Here is a 26,093-nt window from a genome sequence, read left to right as displayed (position 1 = left end):
GTGTCCTTCGAAAACGTGTGTGTGTGTGTGTGTGTGTGTGTGTGTTGAAACACTGATTCCCTTATAATTGCATCCTAAGGATGAAGCCCTCATAAATAGGATACTGTCTTAGAACAGGGACCTCAATGAACTTTCTCGCTGTCTTTATACAATGTGAGGACATAATAAGAAGTCAACAGTCTGTAGTACAGCAAAGAGACCTCACCAGAACCCAACAATGCTGGCACTCTGACCTTGAACTTCTAGACTTAAGAACATGAGAAATTAATTTCTGTTGTTTAAGCCACCCAATTTATGGCCTGTTTTATAGCAAACATATTCAGGGCCATAGTCTCTCAGGGCAACAACCTGGTATGTGGAGGTTGTTCTCTTAACAGACTATGGCACACAGAAGACATTTTTAAGTTGTTTAACAACCCTCTTTTGAGAGGTGGGGCCTAGGGTCCCTCTTCTTGAATCTGAGAAGCCTTAATAACTGCTTTGATCAGTAAAATAGGGCAGAGGTGAGGTTAAATCTGTTTCTGGTCCCAGGACCTAAGAAACTAGTAGTGCTCTGTTTCCATCTCTTGAAACATTTGAGGGTACCCTAAGACCACCATGCTGTGAAAAGACAAAGCTATAGGAGGAGGCCCTAGAGAGAGAGACACCATGTGGAGAAAGAAAGAAAGGTTAGGAAGCATCCAGGTCCCAAACATATGAATGAAAAAGCCATCTTGAAAATGGATCCTTCAACCCTGTGTGTGGACATCACATGGACCAAAGAGCCACCCAGCTGAGCTCTTCATGAACGCCTAACCCACAAAAGCATAAGTAAAATCAAATGGTTGCTTTAAGCTACAAATTTGTATTCAATAACTGAATCAAGAAACTCTAGTTTCCTCTCTTCTGACTCTCATTTTATCACCTAGTTTTACTTAAATTGTTTTATATCCTGGTTCCTAAAGGAATTTGGGTTCATGATTTTTATTTAAACCATGGTCTAGAGACCCTTGAATTATGTAAACTTTTGGAATTAAATATTAAAAAGTTATGTATATGTATTCATAGACATGTTTATATACAAGGAGGGTTACATATGAGGGAGGGGTATATAAAATCTCTATAGGATTTACATCTGTAGATTCAACCAACCACTGACTGATAAAAGAAATTATGTTTATACAGGTAGATATTCCCTAAACAATAGAGTAAAACAACTATTTATATAGCATTTACATTGTATTGGGATTGTAAGTAGTTTGGAGATGATTTAGAGATACATGGAAGGTGTGTGTAGATTGCATGCAAACACTATGCCATTTTGTGTAAGAGACTGGAACATCTGTGGATGGGGGATCCTGGAACCGGTCACCTGCAGTTATAGAGGCATACCTGTATAGGACAAAATTAGGTAGTGAGGGCAGGAAAGATAACAGAGAGCAATGGAAATTTCTACTTAAAGTATCTTATCTTCAATGGGCCACCTTGCTCAGGGTGAAGAAAGCACAAGGCCCAGGATTGGTGAGCTCTGAGAGCTGGTTTCCTTATCTGTAAAAGCAGGTCCCATTCATCTCTGACACTGATGAGTCTATGAGTAAGACAGCTCAGCTTTTGTATTACTTATTTTGAGTGTATACTTATGTTTCTTGTAACATATTAGAAATTATTTTATTCCATGACAATCTAGCCATTGGAACAAACGAAATGTCTAATTCTTTGTTAAAGCCTGGGCCTTATTCATCTTGCACCTCCAGCTTTCAGTAAATATTTGTTGAATAAATGAATGAACAAATGAATGTGTGTTAGTCATCGCAGATACAAAGACAAATGAGACACGGTCCCCTGCCCTTGAGGAGCTCAGAGTCTATTGAACACAGGCAGCAAATTAAATACTGGTCATGCCTCCTGGGTAGCACATTCTTTTATTGAGAAACACCATTTTATCTCCGTCTAGCCGCTGTTCACACTTACATCCAGATGAAATGACAAGCTATGCGAAAACATACCCAGCATGGGGTGGGGGGCTGCACAGCACATGCCCCCCCGATGAGGCAGCCTCGCTGCACCCAGTGGTGCTGGGGAAGGAGGAAGAGAGTAACACCCCACCAGAGCTGGACACAATTTCTCAGAGTCACCCTCAGGGACCCATCAGAAAAGCAAGAACAAAACCACTGATGCATCACTCCATCAGCCTCTGCTTGCACCGACTGACTGCAGAAAACAGCAGCCAGGCCCCTCCATCAACACTTTTCAAAGCCACAGCTAGAGCCGAAAGATTCAGGGCAGACACCAGTTTTGTTTGGCTTTATAAAAAGTGGTGTGAGTTGTTTTTGTTTTGTTTTAAAGTGAGTCAGAATGCATAATCGTGATTACTGGAGGCTGGGAAGGGTGGGGAGAAGGGAAGATATTGGGAGATTGGTTAATGGGACCCAAATGCAGCTAGAAGTAATAAATTCTAGTATTCTGCTGCACAGTGGGGTGATCATCGTGCCCAATTACCTTTTATATATTTTGTGAATAACTAGAAGAAAGGAGCTCAAAGTCTCCAAACACCAAATAATGACAAGGAGAAAAAAAAATGTTAATTACCCTGATTGGATTGGTACATATCATATACATGCATTGAAATATGACATTGTATCTCATAAATATGTACCATTATTGTTAATCAAAAATTTTTTTAATGTCTAAAGGGTTGGAAATTATTAATTGCCCTGATTTGTTCATTACACATGCTATACATGTGTAATTATCATACTGTACATAAATATGTACAATTAAGATATTTAAAAAGAGTTGAGGGAGGCCCTTGATTTTAATCATCCCCCACTCCTGCCATGGGCTTTCAAGGAATTCTCTTTTCCTTCTCAAGTATGTTTGACAAAGTGTTGACTTTTGAAATTGTCCTCCATTCTTTCTTTACAATTACTGAAGTCAGAGGAGAAGTAAGACCTTTTTTAGTCTTCTAGTTAAGTGGCCCTTTAGGTCTTTATTCTGCCAGAGAGACTGAGTATTGATATCTGGGTTTTTGTAGAGTGCTGATTAAATATATTTCAGTCTTGAAAGATTTCTTTTTGTTTCTGTTGAATGACAGGAGAATGTCAGGAAGTTGGGGTGAGGGACACTTCCCTGTCTGGGCGATTGCTGTGGTCTAGCTCTGCAAGTGGAGCCCTGCAGGTGCCAATGACTTCCTGTGTACAGAGGATCACCCAGTGACATACCCAACCAATTTGCCACCTTTGTTCAATAAACTCTGAGTTCCCTCAAGTAGAAATACCTTAACAAAAGGTAAAACAATAATAGCAACCCAACTCTTCTCTTCTCCACAGTTTAAAAATTTATCGGCCTCTTAACATTTTGAGGGGAAATGTCATAAGAGATATCTTTGTCTATAAAGAGTAGCTTGTTAGTTTAACATTAGAATCCAAGGTAAATATAAACTCCTTGTCTCTTATAAAATTATAATTTTAAATTATAATTCATAAAATTATAAAATTAAAGTTATTACGAAATATCAACGGAAGCAACTATTGACAGAAAATGATTGATTATAAGCTGCACATAGTGTGACCCTAATGGTGTGTTTCACCCAGTTCTGGTTAAAGAGATCAACTTTCAGAAAAAGAAGAAGTTTAAATTTCCATGAAAACATAACTTGCCTACTAATTTTTGTTTCTGTTCTTTTAAGTGTCACAACCTTTCTTTGGCCTATAGATTCACTATGCATTGCTCTTAGCTGTGACAATCTATCACCCCAGTGATTTTAGTACATTTAAATCTAGAATCCCTCGGGTCAACCTTCTTTACAGAAGGTGCTACCTTAAGTGAACAGAAGTTGGAGGTGATTAGAAGGTGAAATAAGGTTAAAGAAAGCATGTCCAGATCTCATGCTTGGTCTCCTTCCTTCTAAGGGGTCTGAACCAATCAATACCTTGGGACCCAGGGCATATACAGGAACACTGATGTGCAAAAGTAGAGCTGGCATGCAGCATGGATGACTGGTCCCAAGCCAGCAATTACTAAGGACCCGCTTGATTGCATAGTCTTCTCCCCTAATCCAGAGTGACAAAAATTTCAAAGGGGGATAACACAGATAAAATTCTGGAAGCATAAAGCTCTCTCTTCCTCAATTCACAAAGATGATTCTACCATTGTAAAAATCATAGACCCAAAAGGAACTTTGAAAGAGGATATTGTCCATGTCCTGACTCAAGGTAAAATGATGTATAACCTCTCCATGAATGACAGCAATGTGTCTGCTTTTAACCCTTCAAGAAAGGACTAGCTTTCATAGATAACTTATCCTGATGTTTAATTATCTCATATGGCTTTGGAGTCAGAAAGAGCTGGTTTCCAAAATCTGTGCTGTCACTCCCTGTGACTGATTTTGCCAAATCTGAATTTATTTGCAACATGTGAATAAGTAACAGTCTCCTTGTATCATGAGCTAGTTTTAAGGCGTGGAGAGAAGCATGTATGGTGCCCGCCACAGACAGGGGCTGCCCTCAATACCCATTACTTAGTTTTTCCCCTTTGCCTAACCCAACACCCTCAGATTACAGTGCTAGTGTTCTCCAGGCTCCTTGTGAAGGGAGGTTGTCAGATGTCTGATCATTCCATAAGACGGGAGACAGCATAGGGCAACTGGAAGATTCAGCATAAATTTTAAAGTGGAGCTAACTGCTTGCCATCCTCAGAATAGCAAGATAAGGGGGAAAACATTTGTCTGTCACACTAAGTCATGGGAGAGTTAGAAGTTACTGAAAATCCTTTGTCAGATATTATTTGACATGGTACTTGGGGCTTAATAAAGTACCTTTGTGGTCAGCCCCCTAGATAGTGAGGGAAGACAATTCCTTGTAAGACCAGCAAGCATCTTGCAGTGCTAGGGGAGTAGGGAAATGTGTTAGTGAAAAGCTACAGAGAGCCACACACATTCAAGATGGGAAAGGAAAACCTGGCTTTTGGGGTGAGACAGCAATAAGGGAGCTAGTTGAGCCTCACCAGGGGTGTCCCACAGTAGGTAAAGGGCTTTTGAGGCAGAGGTGTGTACTCCTGGGAGAGCTGGGCATCCCTCTGGCTTTAGTAGTGGCTGTGCATTCACCAGGGTTACCAATTTCTGGCCCCCACAGCTTGCAATATGATGTAAAACCCTCAACATTGCACTGGAGAAAATATTTTTGAAAGATCTAGACTTGAAAAATGATCTCCACGAACAGAGTAAAATTCATTGAGATTCTCACACCACATTTATTTGGAAGTGGGACTGACTGAGAAAATGGTAGAATAATTTTCAAATAAATAAAGTCAGGAAGGGCAACATTTGCAATTTCAAAGACAGGAAGAATCTGAAGGAGGTTTGGAATTATGGGAGATGTGAATCAGATCAGATTCAAAGAGAATTTCCTGGCAATAAGAATAATCAATTAAAGAGGAAGAGGAAGGAGGAGAAAGTTGTGATGACTTTCCTACATCTCATAGATATTAAAGCTGATATCTCTCTGCTATAAAATGAGCATAGTCATTTCTGAATATCAAAGAGCTGGAGTTAATGTTTCCATCAGTTTTTCCTGCACCAAAGAGAAAGAGTACACATAGCCTATCCAGGTGCAGTGTTTAAGTCTAGGGTGACAAGTATGGCAGATGCAGGCCAGGTCCTCAGAGAGCTCACCAGCTCATGCCTGAAGCTCAGTAACTAGTTGTTGAATAAATGCATAGATGAAGATGTATAAACAAACAAATTACATTACTATGACATAGTACTAACGGCTGATGCCACAGTGCTGTGTTTCTACTTCTGTAGGTGAAATAATTGGGGAGGGTTTTGCAAAAGACCCAGCATGTGAGCTACATCTTAAAATGTGCCTATTGGCTCATGAGGCAGGCATTGAAGGGTTGTGACACTCAGGTGCACACGCATGTGCGTGCGCGCGTACACACACGCACACCCACAGTCCAGGGTTGTGGTGCTTGGGTGGTTTGGAACTGAGTACAATGTGATGGAGTATATAGGTCATTCAGCAGAGGTTAAGAAGGGACAGCGAGCAGAGAAGATACCGGGGAGGATGCAATACATAAACCCCAGTTCTTTAGTATCTCTTGAGCTCCTTATGATGAGTAACGCATTTATTGTAAGTTCTACTATATCAACACTCCCTTGACCTTTTCCTGAAAATAGGACTCTCCTTCTTGCCCTCGTTTGTACACACATGAAACAAAAGGATGTATTACTTATTCACCTTATTAAAAAGTAAGTGTACACAAGGTAATTCCTCACCTAGGGAATATTTGACATCAACATTGAGCATTTGTGAATGTCCCTTCTCTTTGATAGTGGCACCCTTGGCACCATGATGAAGCTGTGCAAGCTTGGTGTCCCAGCAAAGAGTGGTGCGACAGTGTAGGATGTAGATAAGAAGCAGCATGAAGTACACTAGGGTCTTCAGTGAGGCTGGAACTATACAGCGTAGCCAATTTGCCACTGAGCCTCTGCCAACTTATCTTGTCACATAAAAAGCTTAGCAGTACAAGGGACAGAGTGCCTCTGTGAGGATCAGAAGCTCTAGGTAAAAGCTTCTGGCAACTGCTGTCTCTTAGACCCTCCCACCAAGGAAAGAGATGTGAGGGAGAGGTGAGCGTTTGAGAAGCCCTCCATGCAGTAACCATCAAGTACCTTCTATTTCTCAGGCACTGAGGTAATGCCAGAGGCAAATACCACACATTCTCTACCAGCAGGAATCCCGTGTTTTTCTCTGTGAGACAGACATTTCCTCAGGAAGACAGATTACTAAGTAGTCACAATAACACGAGATAAATAAGGGGATAGAAAGAAGGTGCCAAAGGCACTAGAAGATGCCCCTGCCTTCCCCTGCAAGGGAGAAAGAAGTTCCAGAGTTCAGGGAGCTGGGGACTCCAGGACTGAGACTAAAACAGGTAAAGCATCCCAGGGATGGAAGCAAGATTCAAGAGGTGACTTGCTCAGTATTGCTGGAGTTGGATGTCTGTGACAGGGAAAATTAGGAGGACTGAGTCTAAAGTATTAATAAAAGCTTATGGTATAAAGATATTGGTGCTAAAGTATTGGAATGTCACCAGAAACCCTCATGACCTTACGGGAACTGACCCCAGGACAGGGTGCAATCTAAAGAGATTATCCTCTGCACACAGACATAAGCCAGCATAACAAGGGCACCTTCCTATCACCCCAGCGGTCATGCTGAGAAAAGCAGGGAGGAGCACAATTGCAAGAGTAATTAGTGTTGGGACTGCATAAGTGAATGACACCTGGGCATCCTGTTCTGGGAAATGAGTCAGATCAGTGAAACAGGTGGGATAATCACAGCAAATGTCAATCTCAGCCACTGAAGCCATGCTGATCATTTGTAGTTTTAATGAGCAGCTTCGTGATGTGTGTGTTCATTCTGATGGAAGAAGAGACATTTTAAGTTTACATTTTATTTTCTGTCACAAACATATATAATCAGTATCAGAAATTTTTTTATTTAATTATGCACAAATAAAAAAACAAGTTTACTCTGAATCCACCATGCATAAGCAGCTAGCTGTACACTTTGGTGGACATATTTTTTAGTTTTTCATAAATAGGAACATTTATTTTAAAATAATCCTTTTGTTGTTTCTTCTGTTCTCTTAGTTTATATTCAGTGTGGTAGCTTTCCATCACTGTGACAAAATAGCCAAGAAAAGCGAGTAAACGGCAAAAAAAAAGGCTAATTTTTGGCTCACAGTTTCAGAGGTTTTAGTCCATCATCATCTGGTTCCATTGCTTTTAGGTCGGTGGCTCGGCAGAACGTCATTCATGGCAGAGAGGACAATAGTGAGCACAGCTGCTCTCCACATGGCAGCTGTGAAGCAGAGAGAAGAGGGGCTGGAGGGGGGTAAATAAGGGGATAGATTTAGAGGGCGCTGAGGGCACTAGACGGGACCCCTGCCTTCCTCTCCAAGGGTGCACTTCCTTCAACTGCATCCTACATCCTACAAGTTCAGTCACTTCCCAAAGGCCCAGCCTCTGAATACTGAAGCTTTCAGAACCAAGCCTTAAATACATGAGTTTTTTGGAGGGGTCATTCCAGATTCAAACTATTACATTTAATGTTTTAATATTTTGTTTAATATCTTTTGCTTAATATTTAGTATTTTTTTGTAATATTATTTTGTTTTGTTGCTGCTTTCTTTTTTGCCTCCTCTTTTTTGAGGAGGGCTGGTTCTACTGTACATTTAAGTTTTTCTTTGATTTCTTCCTCCCATCCCAAGAATTTGGAAACTATGGTTTCTGTTTTTAAGTTCCTTTCAATTTTTTAAATAATAATGACACTTGTTTAAAATATCTTTTCTAAGACCCATTGATTCATCCCTTTGTACAAATAAGAAATATATTTGTCAACTTTTCATGAATAAAATACCCAACAAGAACATCTTAGAGGAGGACGAGTTTATTTCGGGCTTATGGTTACCAAGGTTCAGTCCACGGTTGGCTGACTCCATTGCTCTGGGTGGGAGGTGAAGCAGAACATCAGGTTGGAGGGGCATGGCTGAGGAATGTTCTCAGCCCGCAGCAGCCAGGAAGCAGAAGGAGAATAAGAGACACCAGGGACAAACTGTAATCCCCAAGGGCATACCCGCAGGGCCTCTTGACCTACTTCCATGAGCTGTGCCCCATCTGCCTACAGTTACTATCTAGTAATCCATTCATATCATTAATCCATCACATGGCTTAATCCACTAATGAGGTTACAGCTCTCATAATCTAATCAAACATTTCACCTCTAAAAATTCCTGCATTGTCTCACACATGAGCTTCTGGGAGATTCTTCATATCCAAATCATAACAAGAAATGACCACACCTTCCTTCCCTTTGCTCCCAACTCCACCCTCCCAAACACACACTATACCTCCCTCTTTGTTTGTGTTATTCTGTGAGATTTTTGTCCCAGTCTGTAATAGCTGAATTGTTGATTCTCACATAATTAGATCCACTGTTTCAAAAATTTTATTTACATTTCTCTTAGAAATAGTGTTATATAACAATGTTTGTGTTCCTCCATTTCCACATTTTTGCTTACGCTCAGTGACTGAAGAGAACATTGGCATTCCAGATCCCTTTCCTAGCTGAAAATGTCTTCTCTTTGCTTCATTTGTTACTGACAGCTTTGGGCAGACAGTGAGAGTTTAGGAATCATAAAATAGCCGTCCTCCCTGAAAACCACATAGACAAATTCTATTGGCATCTTCAGTCTTGTAGGGGATCTGTTTCCTAGATATTGGGAAGTGTTTTCTTTTAGACTTAACATTCATTGGATCTGAGTGTTTATTGGTGTTTACCAAGTCCACAATAATAAAGCACTTTGGAGCTCTCTTTTCATCTCAGGGATATGTTCTTCAACATGCATTTTCAACGTTGCTTCTATGGTGGGGGCTCTGACTCCTTCCTCTTTCATTCCCGGTGCCTGAGCTGCACCGACCATGTCCATGTTTCTAGTCCATTTTTTTTTCTCTTTAATCTTTTTCACCTGCCTTTTTCCTCCCTCTGAACTCTGAGCAATTTTCTCTTTTGTGCTCTAAACCGGGCCAATTTTCAGAATCATCTCAGTTTTTGTACGGATTTCCTGGCATCACCCAAGTCCTACTGAATGAAAATCTTCCACATTTCTCCCAAGGCATGTATGTTTTAGCATACGCCTCCTGCCCCTTTGTACTTCTGGTGATCATCTACACTTGGGAACCACTGTCCCACTTCCCCAGTCTAATCTATTTAATTATGGATGATTTTCCTCTTTACAACTTTCCATGTAGTCCTATATTCTGTTAATGGGATCATTTTATTGCTTATATTCTTTTCATAAGAACCTTTTTTTTTTTTTTAAATCTCAATCTGTGGCCTCATTACCTATCTTTCAGCACATTTGTGTTTTGAGTAATTACCTTCAAAATACAAAGAAGTTGGACTTTTGCATTGTGGCAAAATCTTTTCCAAAGCATGCTATTCTCTTCTTTTGGAAGTTGTATTTATTCCTTTTTTTAAAGTAAAGGAACTTATTTAATTCCATGATGGGGTAACTCTGCCTGAGGTTATTTCCTATATTCCCAGGCACTTTTAAGTTGGGGCCTGCATGATGTGCATCAATGTGGTAGATTCTATCATGCAGTACCTGAGGAGAATGGAGAGGAGCCACGTCCATGGGACTCAGCCATAGAACTTTGCCTTAGCATCTTTCTACATATCTGGGAATTCTTTCATGAAGACCCATCTCCCCCATGTCTGCGTGTACTTCACCTTGCCACTATTCTTTGTACCCAATGTTGTTGCATCTAGTATCTTACATGAAATGTCTGTGTAAGTTGGATGGAACTTACATGCATAGAGGCAGTTTGCTATCTTGTTTCAGAGGGTTTTGCCCTGTTTCTAAACGAATGTCCACATTGGTGGCAACTTGGTTAGAGAAAATCCCCACCTTCATAGGAACTCTGTGTGGTTGAGCTGTGTGTATTTTCTTTCCTGCATTGTACTTTCCACCTTTTTCTATAAAAGTGAATTTTTAATTCCTTCCAAGGACTAAGGACTGCTCTTCACTCCAGATCTCAGCCTTTGGCATTAAGAACCTCTTCCTCAGATGTCAAAGTGAGTCCACAAAAAAGGGCAAGTAATGACCCCAAACTGGAAATAAACCTAACATCTATCTGCAGTTATAGTTTAAAAAATATATATGGTATATTTGTAGAATGGAATTCAAACACTAATTAGCCACTAATTATCAAATAATTATGGATAAAAGTTTAAAAAAACAAAATTGAGCAGAAGATTCATATCATAGGAGACATTCAGTATGATCCCTTCACTTAAATTTCACAAACAGGCAAAGCTAAGTAGCACCAGTTTTGGTATTATGAGGCATACATACATACATAGGTGCTAGAAGTATTTTTTTTTTTAAATCAGGTAAAAGATGAACAAAATTGCAGCATAGTGGTTATTGCAGGTGCAGGCTGGGGGTGAAATCAGGGAGATGCACTCCAGGGCTTCAAAGACACTGCTGATATTCTACTTCTGAAGTCACTAGTTGGTGCATAGGTTTTTGGTTTACTGTAACTTTTAATAGTAATACTAATTTTAACAGTGATTTTTAATAATTATATACTTAAAACTTTAACTTAACATTCAATAGTAATTGAAAGATTTTAGTCACTCCTGTATGTTTGCTATTTTATACTTAAAATTTAACATCAAAATAAAACATGTAAGAGAAAAAGTTGTTAGGGGTAGCCACTCACTGTCCTTGGCTATCTTCACTGTGGTCTTAGTTCACATGTCTGTGTTAGAGAAGGGGCTTCATGGGTACCTCTTTCCTTCTACCTACTCATGATACCCAACTTCCTAATTTAGTGAACTTTTTTTTCTTTCTCAAAATATGTTCCAGTTAATTTCTCATCAAACAGCTGTGCTCTGCTCTCAGGCTGGAGACTTGTGATCATCTATGTGGCATCTGATGCAAGTTTCTAGAAGCTTACAAAGTGACTTTGTTAGCAAGTAGAAGCTTTTCCTGTACCAAGTAGAAGCTTTTCCTGATTCTTGCTTCTCTTTGGATTTCTGAAAGGAAGGTGGGAAACTTGCTTTTATGGGAGACATTTCCCCTAGAAATGCAAAAGGATGGCTGGGCTTACAGGCCAGGGGGTTTTACTAGCAACATGACTGTGAACACGGAGGAGGAGCATCATTTTCAAATGGCATTGTCCATAAATGTCATCTCCACAGTGGGTTTGTAATCACGCTTACAGTTGAAAACTTATTTCCCTTACTGTCAAGGACAGAAGCTAGATTCAAATACAGTGTAAAGTCCACCCACTATGCCCTATATCACACAGCCTGATGCTTCAAATCTGTAGTAAACTCAGGTGGACTTTAGTCATTCAACGAAGATTTATTGAGCACCTTCTATGTGCTTGGACAGGTGCTGAGGACACAGCAATGAATAAAACATGCCTTTCCATTGCTGCCATGACATCGAAAATATAAAAAGGAACCTAGGGAATAGAAAACGGATTGCATAAATAATTACCAAATAACAGCTGTGTATGGTTGTATATGAAGGGGGACCTAAACTAAAGGGTCATGGAAATGATTTTTAAGGAAGTGACCAATATTCAGAACCACTATTGATAAATAAGTAAAGCAAAGAAGCAAGGAGAATAGCAATGTAACAGGGTACTGTCTGTAGGAAGAGCCCAGAAGCTGGAAAATACTTGGTGAGCTGAATAAAATAACAGAACCAGTAAATAAGGAAGGCAGACAGTGACCCAGGATGGGGAGCGACACACTCTGTAGGGCCTGGAAAAGTCACAATTCAGATTGTAGTTTTACCCTAAAAGTATGGACAAGTTTCTGCAGGATTTAAAGAAAAGGGAAGGCATGGTTTTATCCACTGCTGCTTCTCCAGAGAGGTAAAGCATACAGACTGCTATCACTGAGCCAAAATGTATTCAGAAATGATTAGTATGATTATCTGATTATCTATTACATTATAATATATTTGATTATAAACATATAGTATCAATAATAAGAATCTTTTTAGGGAGTTGGGTACCAGGGACACTCAACCACTGAGCCACATCCCCAGCCTTGGAAGGCATCCCTAGCATTTTGTGACTTTTCAAGTTGGAAATCTGTCTTCTGAAAAGGAGCCTTGGTACAAGTCCTGTGAGCCTGGCCTCTGCCCATCCTTGGCAAAGCAGACTTCACTTTCTATCAGTCAAGGTCAGGGCCACAGTCCCTGAAGACCACTAAGTTCATCAAGAGCTAGAGAACAGCACCACATGGCAAAAATAATACAGATCCTCGGTCACTATAAAGGATCTACTCAGTACTTCTTTTAATATCAGAGAATTAATTTCAATAGGATTTCACTTGATTTTCTGCCATTGTTTTCTTCCTTCCTCTCACATTTATCCATTGTTTTCCCACACACTGTGAGACTGGGATTACTAATTGTTCTCCAGAATAATGCCATCTGAAATAACTAATGGCTCCATTCACACCCGTGTTATTGTGCACCTATGGCCAGAGGGTATGTTTGGGGAATGGATGGCAGAGATGAACAGGTCGGATTTTTGCCCTCAGGAGATAACCAATCTTAGAAGAACAGACCAGGATCATAGACAGGTGACAGAATGCTACCAAGATGGCAAACACACTGGATTTTCAGAAGCAAGAAGGAAACTAGAAGGTCTTTCAGTTGTTTGTGGATTTCTAACAGTAGGAGTTTTTTAGGAGGTTGTTTAAAAACAGAGAACTGAAAGTCCACGCTCTTGAAAAATCAGTTACTTTAAAATTCTAGACAATGCATTCATGGCTTCCCTACATACATCCCTTCACTGAATCAGTCTTTCTAAACAAATCTCCAAGCTAGCAGTGCATCTGCAGGGGATTACTCATGTGCTTGTTTATCGGCCTGTACATGGTCACTCAGTGGAAAGGACCAAAATAGCTATTTTCTAGTTATTTTCATCTTTGATTTGCTTCAAATATTACCATATTTACATTTTCTGTAAATGTGATATAAAGCTGGCTGTTTTAGACTAATTACATCTAAGTATTTATCTTGTGCTGCTAAATGGAATAATATAGAAGGCATCCCCCGACTCCAACCTAAAGGAATGAACATTTAACCATTTTTATATTAGGTGAAGCACATTGCTGTCCTTTACAGAGAGTGACTTATAGGTCATTTTGCACCCCATTTCCATAAATTATTTGACTAGCCAGGGAAACATGTAGGTCCTGCATAATTAAATTGTTTGATACTCAGGACAAACCCCAGGATGCCCCAAAATAACAACTCCTTATCTGGAGAGGGAGATCAAAGTAGGGGAGAGGTATGGTGATCTCCCCTAAACACACATGTTTATGAACTTTTAAACTCCTCAAAAATATACATTACTAAATAGACTGAAATGGTTCTCTTCCCTTCTTCTTGGTACCTGTCACCCCTCTAGAAATCTAAAGTACATAAACCACTCACTAGGTCAGCAAAGCAGAAGAAGAATATGAATGAGAACATACTTTGGGTGTAAAAATATATGCTCTTTTCCAAACCACTTCCTGGTCAGGAAACCTGAGGTTTTGGCCTTTGTAAAGAAATGACATGTCACCATCTACCCTTCGGTTGGGGCAGTTGTGTGCTGATGCAGATCCTGGAATGATTGTACCCAAATTCTTTATGAGAAGACTCAGTTTTCATTTGCCTTTTTGATCCTTGCTAATGATTGACAGGCATTAGAGAGTTAATCCATCCTCTACCTGTAGAGTGTGTGTGTGTGTGTGTGTGTGTGTGTGTCCCATCTAATTTGACACAGTGGAGCAGGGTGCTGTTATTGAGAAATTGAAGCACCAGGTGTGATTAAATAAGATCACACATTTCATTCTGTCTTTAATTTCACATCACTCTTCTGCAGCTGAATCCATGTGCCCCCTCCCCACGGAGTCAGCAGCACCATGCATTTTTAGTATGCCCAGCAGAGCAGTGGCAAAACAGTTCCAAATTAAGCCACCCTGCTGGGCTGTTGTGAGTCAAAGCTGGTTTTGCTTCCAAATTATTCAGTATTGCTAGACCTGTTTTATTAATCCATTCATCTCCCTAGAGAGTAAGACTTCTGACACTTTTACATCATTGGCGTTCAATTTCAACAGAAAGTCGTTTCAAAAATAGGGCTAGAATCAAGGATAAAGAAAGAATTAGGTTACCAAAGGTCTGGGGAATGGGGGAAATGGGGAGATGTTGGTCAAAAACTACAGACTTTCAGTAAGAAATGGTCTGGAAACCTAATACAGAGCATGGTGACTACAGTTAATGAGACTGTGTCGTGTGCTGTTGACTATCCTTGGGTTCTGCCCCCATGGGTTGAATCAACCATATATAGAAAATGTTCAGGGGGAAAGAATTGCACCTGCACTGAACATATATCGCTCAACACTAAAGAATATATTGTCATTAAAGATTAATGACAATATACTATATGTATAATAGAGTACAACAACTATTTACACAGTATTTACAACGTATTATCTATTGTACATAATCTAAAAGTGATTTAAAGTACATGGAGGGATGTGCATGAATTATATGCAGATACTACACAACATGTCTAAGGGACTTGAGCACCTGCAGATTTTAGCATAGGGTGATAGACCTGGAACCAGACCCCTTGTATACTGAGGGATGACTTTACTTAAAATTTCCTAAGAGAGTAGATCTTAAATGTTACCCCCCACATACCCATACACAGACGTACATGAGGGAATAATTATGCTAATTTGCTTGTAGCAAGCATTTCGCAGGGTATATCCATATCAAAACATCTCATCATACAATGTATGCATACAATTTTATACATTGACATTAAATGTATACAATTTTTATTTGTCAATTATACCTCAATAAAGGTGGAGGGAGAAAAAAACCTAGCAGATGTCTTTATAGCCTTTGTCTCTCCCTTCCCAACTTTATTTTGCCTGCCACTCCCCCACATCTTTCTGCACTCAGGCCAACTTTCTTCTTCTTAAATTCGGAGTTAGAGGTGGCATTAATACATTTCCTTTGCAAGCATGTTCTGAGAGGCTACATTTGTGGTTTTCTTGAGGCTACTAAAAAATGAATTTGAGGGAAAGGAGCAACTCTCAGATTAGGCCTCAAGATGCCTCATCCTCCCTGTTTAGCAGCAGACAGGTTGAACCAGCCACAATAAATAACCAGCCATGGTCAGGTGACATACCCAGCTTGTAAATGAGCACCATCACAAAGGCAGTATCTACAAAGAGAGGAGTGATTGTCCCCTCCCAGCCATGAGTGTTCCTCCGTTTTACCCAGAAGCCAATCCCCATGACCAATAATGAGTCACCTACCTGACATTGTGCAGGTTATTCATTCCAAACCTATACACTGAATGCCAGCATGCCAGGTGCTGCCCTGGGCATTGCTGAACAAACCCCATCACTACTCTGACGAAGCTTAGTCATTGTGTGTGTTATCTGACCTCTGCCTTGCTCCATCCTCATTTGCTCACTTCCAGTTAAGTAGAATAACCTGCAGCCCATCAACATCGTACCTTTCTTGCTTCTCTTCCTGTCCCTGTGCTCAGGGAGCTTGGATCCTTTGTTTTTCTGACTTCAAGCCAAATGTCAGGTCTCACTTTCTCCATGTATCTCCCCTAGCCCCACCCCTACCCTAAACTCACTGCAGTGTCTTCTTATCTTTCATCCCTACTATATAACACCTTTTCAAGGACAGAGGTGGTCTGACTCATTATAATTCACTTCCTACTTGAGATATAGGGAACACTCAAAAAATATTTATTATTTGTTGAATTAACCATTGAAATCATTGTTATTGTTGGGTATGGTCCATATGTACTCAGTGGCCCCTCATGAAATATTCATAAGACCCACAAGATAGCTGTTAAATTGAAAGTAGAAAAATTGTGACATTCATAATCTTTATCACCTGATTATAGTGAGAATTAATGCCCTTATGTATTTTTTTATGAAAATCACCTTCCCTCCATGGTGTGCCTTTTAATAAAAATGGAACCCCTTGGCAAAATTAAATTGGAAGCATTAGAAATATTAGGTGGTTCTTTGTTGAAATCACTTCTGGAGAATTGCCAAGACTGTGCTTTCCTTAGTGCAAATTAAATGTATTTTTAAAGTAAGGTAGAAAATAATTAAATTTATAACTATAAAAACTAGATATGCATGTAGATACAAGAAGGCAATGGGAAGAAATGAAAGAGCTGTGTTGGGGTGATAGGATCAGGGATGTTTTCCTTTGTCAAAATGCTCTTTAGTATTTATTTTTTTATTATATTTTTTAGTTGTAGATGGACACAGTACCTTTATTTTATTTTATTTTATTTTTTATTTTTTTTGTGTGTGAGTCTTCATACATATACTTAGGGTAATGATGACCATCTCATTCTGTTTTTATTTTTATTTTTATGTGGTGCCAGGAATCAAACCCAGGGCCTCACGCATGCTAGGCAAGTGCTCTATCACTGAGCCACAACCCCGGCCCCTAGTATTTATTTTGATGGAAAAAATATATTAAAAATAAGAATCTCCTTGAAAAGAGAACATATCCAAGAGTTGTTTGTTTTTTAACTTTATGAATCAAAACTTTTCCCTGTCCAAACAAATAACTTGCTAATGCTGTTGTGTTATATAGAACTTGTTTTTATCTCAAGCTTCTTTCCCAGCAAGATGTTCATTTATTCATTCAATAAATAAATATTAAATATGGACCCTAGGTCAGACATTCTAGATGTTTTTTTTTTCTGTATTAATAATAATGATGACACATTTTTATAGCCCTTGTTACCTCCTAAAGCTGTTCCCCATACATCACATTTCTCAGTCCTATAAAGTAGTTTGGACATGTGTATTAGTCATAGAAACACTAGCTGTGTAACAAAGGTGTTCCAAAAGTCAATGGCCTAGTTCTTTGTCATTTCATATTTCTAGGTGAAGGTTACAGGTCAGTCGGTAACTCTGTCCCACATAATCAGTTAGGGATCCAGCCTGAAAGTAAAGGGCCATGAGTAAGGAAACAAACAGGTCACAAATGTCACTTGTGCTCACCTTCTGTTGGCAAGACGTTAATCACAAAAACACACCAGTCTCAGAAGTTTGAATTGGATTCTAGAGTGTGAAAGGGAAAATGGATTTTGATGGACATTTTTCAGAACTAGAAATGTGGCTCCTGAATACTAGATCAATCTCTCTTCCATTACTTTGATAGCAAAATACTGGCTTGGTAGAAACTTTACCTATAAATGTTGTGTGTACTGCCTATGTGGGTGTGAACTGTTATACCACACTCCAGGATTTAATATAAATGTCTTACTCTACTTCAGCCTAGGACAGAGAGAGAGTCCTTCTAATACTTGAAGAAATGCTAAATGCTATCTTGAAAACATTTTAATGTTAACAATGTGTTGGGCCTTTTATTTGTTCCGAATCATGACTGAGAACAGACAAATAAAGCCCATACCCACCTTGAAAGTTTATGCACTGTCCACAGGCATGAATAGAACCAGAGATCTTTCTTGTATTTCAGTTGCTCCCTGTTCCACTGTTCATTTAATGAATATTTGTGGAGAGTTGGTTATGTGGTGGGCACAGGTTACAGAGAGGATCAAGGCAGACACAATCCGGCGATTATGGAGCTCATCGCAGACAACAGCAGCTAACAAAAAGATTACAAATTGTGATGAAGGATGCCAAAGACAGAGTAATGGGGAGTGGCCGGCTTCAGAGATGGCTTCTGGGAAAGTATTTCTGAGAAGGGGGTATTTAAGCTGCATCTCAGTGGGTGAGTAGGAGTCAGTCATGTGAAGAGAAGTGAACCCAGGAAAAATAATAGGAGTAGCAATTTGGAGGCAAAGAGAATGAAGACATCTGGTGTGGCCAGAGATATCTATGAGTGGAGGTGGTCAGAATAAGAATAGCTAAAGTCGTGGTGGAGCCTCACTATCACCTGTGAGGTGGGTGCTATTATCTTCCTCATTATACAGATAAGGAAACTGAGGCATAAAGAAGTCACATAGTTCAATAACTAGCCTGGCACAGATCATAAACAGAAGGGGGTAGTATTTAAACCCAAAGAGTCTAGATCCAAGTCTGCCGCTACATGCATTGTACCATCACACTACCAGGGCAAGATGAAATTTCCACTCTATTCATAAATAATTTTTCCTCTCCAAAAAAGAAGACTGTTCTTCTCTTAGCCATGGGTTCTCAGCCTGAGATTCCCAAACTCCTCCCTCCCACAAGGGAACCATGGATGGAATTCCATGGAGCTGATGAATTTGGATAGAAATTCACACACATGCTGATAATGCTAATCCCAGCTAGCTCTGCTGAGCCTCATTACTAAATTTCCAGCTGTTCCAAGAAAATTTTCATCTTCATATCCCAGAGGCACCCCAAACTCAGCATATCAAAGTGGAACTGGTATAACGCCCCAACCATTGAACGGGCTCTCTTCCCCTGTGTCCATATTTTATTGTTGACATGAGTTTCTGCCTCATCCTGTGGGGTTACTTCAACCTCTCCTTCACCCCTGCTTATGTTGAACACAGTTCCTCTTGTGTAGTATTGAGGGTGTAGGCTTCAACTGGCCCAACTTCCAGATCATGTATACTACTGGGACAGAAGTAAGTATTTATAATAGCAATTTATAAATCACTCTGATTTTTTTTTTTTTTAGCTATCTTTCCCTGGGCCACAATTTCCACCAGGAGTCTGATAGCTGAGTTTTGATAAGGAAACTTATCAAGCATAAAAATATTAATGGTTTTCCTCTCTTTCTCAGTATGAAACATGTTGAAAAACCAGCCACATAGTGTTCCTTTCTTTGCTAACTAGGGGTTTCTAACCTTTCCTTGATTGGCACAGGACAGGGGAAATGAGTCAGGAAAATCCTCATTTGACCAACTCTCAGAAGCTGGCCCTTGCCCTTGAGGAGTGGCAGCTGTTTACTCTGATGGGTTACTCAAACATCATCTCCAGCTGCAGGTAGCTCACCGGTGGCAAATGCACCTGTGTCCTTCCACAAATTTGTGTTTTCGTTGACTCATGGTATTCCAATGCTTCATCACCTCTGGGTTGAGATGTGTTTCCCCACTAAGCGGCCTCTTGGGGACACCTTAGTTTCTCCACACCAGCTCATACACAGATGGTCCAGATCTGGTCCACAGGAAATGCCCATTGGACAAACTGGAGGGCAGACTGTCCACAGCATCAAAACCTCTCGTGCATTCTGCCATCAGAGCAGTTACTGAGCCACAGGTCTGGCTCTTCAGGTTCCTTATAGGAGGTGCTGTTTCCTGTCCTCAGGCTTTCAGAGACATGCCACCTTGTTTGAGAGTTCCCTTGAAGCCGAGGACAAAAAACAGCACCTCCTTTTTCTATCCCTCAAGTAAAAACAAGCAATTTAGGGAAAGAGAGCTTCTGCCAGCTTTCTTTATAATAAAAAACAAACTCCTTCTAAAACTTTTCCATTGAAATATAGCACTTTCTGTGCAACTATATTAATTGTACGGCTCACTGGATTTTGACAAATTGAATGCACCATGTCACTACCACCCAGATCAAGAAATAGAACATTACTCCCACCCCAGGAGTTCCCTCCTTGCTCTCTTCCAGTTACCCCCCACACACACACCAAGGGGTAAATATGATTCTAATAGTAAAGAACAGTGCCATCTATTTTTTTTAAACTTAGTATAAAGGGAATCATACTTTATGTGCTCATGTATCTGCCTTCCACTCAACATTTTCTTTGTGATATTCTCTGTGTTGCCTGCAGTTTTACAGTATCCGTGCCTTCCTCCAAACTGTTCGATATGTGAATATACCACATTTAATTTACATATTCCACAGTCCATGGGTATTCTATGTATTTCAATCCATACAAAGTGTTGCTTTGAATATAGCTGGACAAGTCTTTGGGGGAACACGTTTATACATCTTCTTGGTAAGACTAGGACTGGAATGGCTGGGCCGAAGGGTTGGTCTGTCATATTCGTTTGCTGCAGCTGCCAGAACAAAGTATAATGGGTTGGGTGGCTTGAGCAACTGAGATTTATTTTCTCCCAGATCTGGAACCTATAAATCTGAGATCAGGGTTGGTTTCTTCTGTGGTCTCTCTCCTTGGCTGTAAAAGGCCATCCTTTCCCTGTCTTCACAGGGTATTTCCTGTCTGTATCATGTTCACATTTCCTCTTTTTATGAGGATTCCAGCTGTATTGGATCAGTGCTTACCCTAATGACCTCATTTTAATGTAATCATATTTTTAACCCTATCTTTAAATACAGTCATATTCTGAGGTACTAGGGGGGCAGTATATGAACATGTGAATTTGGGCGGGAAACACAATTCAGTCCACTATACATATCTTCAAAGTAGATTCTTCTTTTCTGTCCAAAACTGATTATGCCAATCAACATTCTCTCCAGGGTGTATCAGAACTCTGATTGTTCCACATCTTTACCAACCATTGATATTATCTAAGTTTTAAATTAATCTTCCTTAAACACCAACTCCCAACCTTTTTATATGCTCTTTTATATTCTCTCTGGCCAAGAAGTCAAGATAATGGTTTTCACATGTCTCTTTCAAACTTTGCCCTGCAGTCTTCTACCCTCCTTTGGTATAGATCATCTATTACCTTCAAGTCTCATGGAAACTTTGGTTCTAACATCGTATTAGCTAGTTATAGAATTTATATTTTTATATTATTATGCAAAATAAAATTAAAAAATAAGCTAGAAATGTTAGTACCATTTGTTGTATTTTCAAAAGTTGACTGGCTTTCCTTCTGCATTTTGAAGGTAACTCACCCCAAAGGAAAAATGGTGCCAGAAATCTCTAATCTCTTCAATCTGATATTGAAAATGCAGTTCTAAGGATGAAACCTAGTAGTAACTCCTCTCAGTAGATGCTTCCCCCACCACTATATTCTAGAAGTTTCTATTAGTTCTAATAGTGGTAGACTCATTATGGGCCCAAAGCAGTTTCCCCTTCCTCATCCCTCCTCCATAGCTGGGAGTTCAATTTTGTTTTTCCAACAGTCTTTAAAGTGATTCTTATCAAGGTTTTTTTTTTTCTTTTTTTAAGTTTCCTGAGGTTCATTCTAAAATAACTGTTTCAAAGCTCTTAACTAAAACCCTCCAGGACCCACATTTGAATAAGTCTGTGCACTATCACTGCCACCTCCTAGGATCCTGTTGCCAGTGTTTAATGGATGATACAAATTCATGGCCATCTCTTGGCTCAGAGAAATGTCTTCACTCCACTGATGTCTTACCAAAGGGTGAGATGATGAATCTCACTCCTCTGGGGAAAATCCACACTCAAGAATTTAGGAGATTGAGGGGAAGCTAATTATGCAAATTATAGAAGTAGTCTATAACTTCAAGGAATAAGTCAGCAAATCTATAATTGACCTGATATTTTGATTAGGTGGTTAAATTTGCCATTTTTCTAGTTCCAGCATTTTAAAATTTGTAGAAAAACATGGGACTTCACATAACAACAACGACAAAAAAAAATGGGGCTTTTTGTTGTTGTTTTTAGAAGAGCTACAAAAAGCAGTTGGAAAATTAGCATCCACAAAAAGCACACAACAATAGTTCTATGTGAGTGTATCTCTAAGAGTGACATACTAAGCCAGTCTTCCAAAGCTTCTGATTAGGAAACTGAGGGACTGGGGATGTGGCTCAAGTGGTAGCGCGCTCGCCTGGCGTGTGTGCGGCCCGGGTTCGATCCTCAGCACCACATACAAACAAAGATGTTGTGCCCGCCGGAAACTGAAAAATAAATATTAAAATTCTCTCTCTTAAAAAAAAAAAAAAAAGACTGCTTAGATTTGTCTACGGCCATACCACCCTGAACGCGCCCGATCTCGTCTGATTAGGAAACTGAGGAAAAGAATCATTCTGAAACCCTGATAATATAGTTATGCTATTAAGTGTGGGGAGGGGACATTAGATAAATAAATATATACTAGATAATATATATATTTATGTATATATATATTAGATAATACATTATTATATAATATATTATTGTATATTATTATGACATATAATAATATATAATATTACTAAGTATACAATATATTATATTATTCTACTTATTGCATAAAGCACAAATAAAGCATCCCAAGATTTTTAAGAAGTTTCTTTCCTTTAAAAAGAAAGCCATTGGACATTTATCATAGAGAAATGAAAACCTTGTTCATGCAAGATCCTGTATGCTATATCTTTATTTGTAATAGCCAAAGACTGGAAAGAGTTCCCATATCTCTCAGTGGGTGTGAGGTTTAAATAAACTGTGGTAACTCCATTCTGTGACATACTATATAGCAATAAAAAGAACAAACTATTGATACATGGCAACAAAATATGAGATAATAGATCTCAAGGGAATTATGCTAAATTATGTTGAAATTAAGCTAATTTCAGACAGTTGTATACCCTCTGATTCCAACACTCTTGGAATAATAAAATTATACAGATGGAGAACAAATTAGTGGTTATAGGAGTGAGGGATGGGGACTGGGTAATGGATGTGGCTGTAGGAATGTATGCATCATGAGGGAGCCCTGCTGGTGCTGGGACAGGAACATGGAAGTGGTTACCTGGCCACAGGTGGTGGAATTCCACAGACACACACACACACACACACACACACACACACACACACGTGTAACACCAGAGGATTGTGCCATTACCGGTTTCCTAGTTTGGATGTATAAACACCTCTCTGTGTCCATTTTTCTGTGACTTCCTGTGAATCTATAATTATTTCAAAATAAAATGTATAGAAAGATGATAAATAAAACATCTTCACATTTCCGTTGGCAATAGTTACATCCTACTTAATGAATGACATTTAGATTTGATGTTATTCTATAGATTTTTTGAATTGAAATAGCTTGATAGACACAGAACAAAAAAAATATGTAGAAAAATAATATATAGAAAAATGTATCTGCTCCTGCCACTTTAATGGAGATTGTGAAATCTGGAATAGGGTCTTTTGAAAGTGTTTGGAATAATACTTCATTGTCCATTTTAGCAAGATTAAAGATGAAAATCACCTCAGGTACCTTTAACTTTAATATCTTTCAAGTAAAACTGCAGAATTATTCATCAACATAGGACCCCCTCCTTCCTCTCTCTCTCCTTCCCTTCTTTCCCCCTCTCTACCCATCCCCTAAACACTATTACATATACAAAACAAAAGCTACATTTAGAAACCAGATAATTCCTAAATTATCTATTTAGTGAAAATCTTTATAAATTGGAGCATGCATTCTTTCCATTTAGTCATATAAACCAGAGTGACTATTTCAGACTTAGGAGGAAATATAATATATGAGGTCATAGCAGAAGTTCCTTAAAAAGTCAATATTATCTGACCCCTTATATTAACTCCTACATAGTCACCATCTTCAGCCTGAAGGAACTGTATTGCATTTTGAAGTCACTAATCATGCATCCTGTCTTCTGTTCCAAATGGTCCTCATATAGTATGCTCTTTATAGAAAAAAACACTGTTAATTTCCATGTTCTTCCTCATAAACCCTAGCACTTTCAGGTTGCTGGCAGAGTCTCTGTAGGTAGGTACCTGCAGGAAAGAAGGGAAGATAGGCAGGTCTCATATTTACATCTTGGATGAACTCCAAAACCATCTCCTCAGCTGTTGGAGCTGTTGTCTTGTACTTGGCCAAGCAAGGAAGCATGAGTGAAGAAAAGCCAGAACACCTTCTCTCCCCTTATAAATTAGCAAATTGCCATCAGATTATCTAATTTTCCTCCCTGCTGCTCTCACACCTGCATACCGTCAGTGCTTTCTGCTAATATGTCGATAGAGGGGCATAAATTGGTTTCTATTCTACATGGATTTCTAGTTTAAGTTTGTGTTTGTGATAGAAAAATGCCTTCCCTATTTCCCACAGCAGACTTGAGACAGGAGGGAATCTCTTAAGTGCCTCTTAGTGATTTGGTACCAGTGGCTCTGGCTAGAAGGGAAAATTCCAATCTTATGATCCATACAATGATCAGATAGCTGAAAATTTCAAATTTTTTTTCCATAGCTATATGCTTAACAATTTGGTTTCATCTTTTTTTAAAAAAAAAAAAAAGGACCAGTCATAACTATAGGAATATACTTATTTCATTTAATACCAAACCACAGTGACTAACTTTACCTGGCTCATTATATACATCGTGTGAGTCTAGTTTGAAAAGACCAGGAGTTTTGAAGTAATCCCAGCCTTGGAATCTAGCTCTAATTCTTGCCAGATAATTCGTACTGATTTTTATTGGAACATATTATTTAAACTTTCTGAATATCAGTTTCCCCAGTCTTATACTTTAGATAAAATTATTACCAAATATCTGTAGTATCAGGCATGATACATTTAAGAATGTATAGAGCATATTCTTTAAGGATATTCACCCTATAAATAGAGTAATAGAAGCTGCTGTTGGAGATGGGGATGGTAGGAACAGTTGAGGAGGGGAGAATAGCAAGAAGAAAGGAGCCCACATGGAACAATATACTAAGACCATTTATAATTTAATTTCGTAAATTCTGTAAGAATTTAGAGAACAGAACAAAAGCAAGGATGAAGTGTTCATGCAAGTATTCATGAGATGAGGCATTATTTTGGCTTTGAAGGATATGAGGATTGGTGACATGGAGGAGACAAGGAGGACATTTAGGCAGCAGTGGGCCCACAGACTAAGGGATTTGGGAATGCTGACAGCGTGGTAGAAATGAGGAAAGGGGAGGCAGAGGCACAGTATCAATAACTTTCATCTTTGAAAGGTGTTTCTATTCAATGAACAGCCCAAAATTCTGAGCCGCTATGTAACATGATGAAAGTAGCAATTGCTAAAGATTAGAAGATGCTATTGGGGGTGTGTGTGGGGGGAGAGAGAGAGAGACCTCTAACTGGCTGTTTGAACAATCCAGATATGAGGTGGTGAAAATTTGTAAAGGAGTAGTGCTCCTTAAGTGAAGAGAAAATACCATTCTGTAGATGCATTTCTAAGGCAAATAAGATTGAGGAAGCCACTCTGGTTTCAAGGTCAAATATAAGAAGACTCATAGGATGGTGATAAAGACTGACACTAATGAGAATGTAGACGATTAATTACCTTTGGACATGTTGAGCTCAAGGTACTAGTAAAATGTAAAATCAAAAATCAAGCCTGGAATAGTGGCCTGTACCTGTAGTTACAGAACTGGGGAGGCTAGAAAAGGAGGATCGCTTAAGCCCAGGAGTTCAAGAAATGGTCTTGCTATGTTGCCCAGGCTCATCTCAAAAGAAAGGGGGTAAAACAAAAGATTGACTTGCTGTTAGAGCATGGCTATCGGTTTCTAAGGGAATTAATCAGAGGAAATTAACCAGTGATTATTGAAATCAGGTGAAAGGTTAGCACTCTCTGAGAATTTAGCTAAAGAGAAAAGAGTTCCACAGAACAGAGGTCACAGTGCAGAGATTAAAAAAAAAAAAAAAAAAAAAAAAA

The 26,093-nt window shown here is 39.2% G+C and overlaps 1 protein-coding gene across 3 annotated transcripts in view; it reads left to right on the top strand.

Moving 5' to 3' along the window:
• The window catches only part of Samd12 (sterile alpha motif domain containing 12), a 384,995-nt gene that overhangs the window by 252,764 nt on the left and 106,138 nt on the right, over positions 1–26,093 (top strand). The window lies entirely within an intron of this gene.

The sequence above is a fragment of the Marmota marmota genome, unplaced genomic scaffold (assembly GCF_001458135.2).
Source record: "Marmota marmota marmota unplaced genomic scaffold, marMar, whole genome shotgun sequence".
Taxonomy (NCBI): Eukaryota; Metazoa; Chordata; class Mammalia; order Rodentia; family Sciuridae; genus Marmota; species Marmota marmota.
Note: the sequence above shows the minus strand (reverse complement) of the source record. Positions and strands in the feature narration are given on the sequence as shown.